This window comes from Vipera berus (genome assembly GCF_964194415.1).
Source record: "Vipera berus genome assembly, chromosome: 1".
Lineage (NCBI taxonomy): Eukaryota > Metazoa > Chordata > Lepidosauria > Squamata > Viperidae > Vipera > Vipera berus.
This window is the reverse complement of record NC_138202.1, coordinates 122,435,873-122,439,906: the sequence shown is the minus strand read 5'-3', so window position 1 is coordinate 122,439,906 and position 4,034 is coordinate 122,435,873.

Below are 4,034 nucleotides of genomic sequence, written 5' to 3'. Positions count from 1 at the left end.
GAGGTCTCTCATTTGTGGAGTTCCTCAGGGGTCGGTCCTCTCGCCTCTCCTGTTCAACATCTACATGAAACCGCTGGGTGAGATCATTCGTGGCTTTGGAGTTGGGTATCATCAGTATGCTGATGATACCCAACTTTTCCTTTCGACCCCAAACCACCCCAGTGATGCCCTCAACGTGATGTCCCATTGCCTGGAGGCGGTTCGGGTCTGGATGGGGAGGAACAGACTTCAACTCAACCCCGACAAGACTGAGTGGCTTTGCATACCTTCATCCCGGGTTTATTCGGACATTCCACCTCTGGCTATGGGGGGTGAACTATTACCCCCCGTAGATAGGGCTCGCAACTTGGGAGTCCTCCTAGATTCACGGCTCACCTTGGAAGACCATATAGGAGCTGTGACTAGGGGGGCCTTCGCCCAGGTTCGCCTGGTGCGCCAGTTGCGGCCCTATCTTAGCCGGGATGATTTGTGCACGGTCACTCATGCGCTCGTGTCCTCTCGTCTGGACTACTGCAACGCTCTCTACATGGGGCTGCCCTTGAGGACCACCCGGAAGCTCCAACTGGTACAGAATGCAGCCGCGAGAGTTGTGTTGGGAGTCTCCCGATACTCCCACGTTACACCTCTGCTCCGTGAGCTGCATTGGTTGCCAGTTGTCTTCCGGGTGAGATTCAAGGTACTGGTAACGGTGTTTAAAGCCCTCCATGGCATGGGGCCGGAGTACCTTAGGGAACATCTGCTGCCGGCATCAAGCTCCCTGCGCCCTGTGCGTTCCCACAGAGAGGGCCTCCTCAGGGTGCCACCGATCAGAGAATGTCGATTGGTGGCCCCCAGGGGGAGATCCTTCTCTGTGGGCGCCCCGGAGCTGTGGAATCAGCTACCGGTAGAGCTCCGGATGGCGCCCGATCTTCGCTCCTTTCGTCGCGATCTCAAGACGTTTCTGTTTGTTCAAGCCGGCCTAGCCTGATGGGGATTGGTGGGGTTTTTTATTTTTGGTGTCTTAATTTTAACTTGGTGTTTTAGAATTCTATTCCAATTGTTTTAATTTGGGCAATCATTTACCGGTAATCTCTTTTTAATGTTTGTATTTAGTATTTTATTCTGCCCTGTGAACCGCCCTGAGTCCTCAGGGAGAAGGGCGGTATACAAATATTATTAAATTAAATTAAATTAAATTAAAATTAAAATTTAACAATTCAAGGATGTCTGTAAGCTGTTAAAATCCTTAGGCAATGGTAGTGAAGCGCTTGCTGGCCCAGAATTCCACAACTGGCTAAGGAATTCTGGGAGCTGAAGTCCACAAGTCTTAAGTTGTTAAGGTTGGAGACCCCTGTAAGATGACACCGAAGAATATTCTTCAGAGGTCGCATCTCCTGACAACATTCACTACTTCCTGTGTCCTGAGATTCCATTTACGCTTAAGCATAAATGGAAACATTCTCTGTATTTGAAACCCCCCCCAAAAAACTGAGTTGAAGGCACACAAAAAACCCAACCCATCAGTGTTTACAAAACCCCAAGATTATTTTAGAGCTGTGTCTTTTCTTTTCCCTTCATTTTCCATTGTCAGGTAAATTGTAATTTTAATTAAAACCTAAGAATTTATTACCTTTATGTCTGACAGATGTGCTGAGTTTTTGAAAGATGTGTAAGTAGCTGGAAAGCAATATGTAGCTTTGTCTAAATGCAATGATAGTGCAACTTTACTGTGTGAATCCAATGAGCTTAATTATTTTGCGAGAATGAAGGACGAAATTAGATGCCAGGTAGATTACACGGGTTCAAGGGAGACTCCAGGACAAAGTTTGCCCTTAAATAAAGCTTCAGAGTCAAACTGACTGATAACTGGAGTTAAAAATTATCCACATCAATTGCAGAATAGCAAAAACACTGGAATCACAGGTCAAAGGCTAGTTCTAGGTCTCTGGAATTTAACACACTTACGTTGTGTCCACTTAGTCTCTTGTTTGAGCTATGGGTCCCACCAATTACTTTATTTTATTTTGCATTGGTTCTGAGTAGGGCTGTTCTCTGACAAATTCAGGGAAGAAGAGTTGACAGAGAATCTTTCTGTGAGCCCCAAACCTTTGGCCCACTGCATCCAATGCTGAAGCACTTTTTTCCAGTTGAATCAATAGGAGTATGAAGGGAATCCCAAATTATTACAATCACTATTGAAGTTATACTTTAACTAAATACTTGTACAGATAGTCCTCACTTAACGACTGCCCTGTTTAGCAACTATCCAAATTTTTGACACTACTGAAAATGTAACTTTACGCTGTCTTGAATTTAAAATATTGATCCAGCTGATCATCTCAAACACTGTTTCATATTTTGGATAGGATCGCCTTTATGTTTGCGTCTGAAGGAAATTGCCCCCATTTTGCCCTCCTCCTCAAGGTTGTCCTCAACCCTGAAACAGGCAAGATAGAACAGAATATACTTGGAGATTGTGTATTCCTTTTATTCCATATGTTCTCAACCGATCATGATATGTGTAATGATTAAAGTAACAAATCCAGTGAGCATATATATTGACAGAACTGCAATAGGCAATTTTAAAACAAGCTGAGACATGTTTATTAGTTACCAAAGCACATCTCTTGGGCTCCAGCTGAAACTGTTCATTTCTTTCCCTTCCCTTAAGATGGGAAAGAACCAGTTTGTTGGGAGGGAGGAGGAGAGAGAATAAAGAAAAAGAGGTGGAGAGAGATTTCTTTCTTTTTAAGATTATATGCTACCTTATAACAACTAAGGTTTTAATTTTCCATAGGGATTCAATTTCTAACTTAATTATTCCAAAAGCAAAGTCCTCTCCCTGCTTAAGAAAAGTGACGCCACCATAAATCATCTTTGTGGGCATGGAAAATGCTGCTATTCACAGCAAATCTAAAGACATCTAGCAAGTCTGAACCGGTAGAATTCTTTCATGACTTTGTCTGCCTTCAGGTGCAGAATGAGCTTACTAACTTGGATGTTCCGTTTTCCGTTTTCTGTCATTCTGATGCTTACTGATGTCACAGCAAGTGGTAGCACATCACTGATCTCAAAGGAAAAAAAGATCTACGCAAGGTTTGGATGTCAATGGGTGGGTGAAGGTCATCACAAAATCTCAGGACCGCAGGGTAGATTGGGAAGTCGAAAAAACATGTTGGGAAAAGTTATTCCTCACAGGCAGATGCGTTGTTTTAGCTAGACCAGGGGTAGGCAACCTCGGCTCTTTTATGACACATGGACTTCAACTCCCAGAATTCCTGAGCCAGCTTGGCTGGCTCAGGAATTCTGGGAGTTGAAGTCCATGAGTCATAAAAGAGCCGAGGTTGCCTACCCCTGAGCTAGATCGTGATATTTTCATGGGAGATCAACATATTTTCATGGGAGAAGCTGAAAGAAGGAAGCACAAAAAGAGAATTTGCCACTTATTTATTGTACTGCCTTCAGAGAAAATCTGATCCTTTGTTTCAGTATGCCAGCAACTCTCACCTTTTTAATGAGGTTGCTCTGGTAAAATTAAACCTAATACCGTGGGGAACCTTTTAGGCATCTTCCCATTTACAAATGCTACGTACATGTTTTGCTTCAATTCAGAGAGATGATTCAGGATTAGGAGGCTGAACTGTGCTGCTCCTTCCGTTTGTTTTGCTACAATTTTCCCCTACCCACTCTAAACTGAAAGTAGCCTAGAATCTCAGTATGATTTGCTAGGCTAGGGCAATACCGTACTAACTTTTCGGCTGCCCACAATGCGAATTGTCCCTTAATAGGCTGAATGAAGAACGCAGGGGGAGGAACGGGAGGGGGTTTTGATCGGAAGGGAGAGGCCTCTGCTCTGATCCTGGGAAGAAACTCGCGATCCCGGTATTGCAGTGCCGAATCTTCCGAAACTGGTAGAACTGGACATCGTAAATCAAAACATCTCCAATGTAATCATATCTAAGTATCTGGATCCGAGGAGCTTATGGGCGGGGAAGGGTGATTTTGACCCTGAACCTCCCCGCCCACGGCCTCTTGGGAAAGCGAGTCCGCGAAGA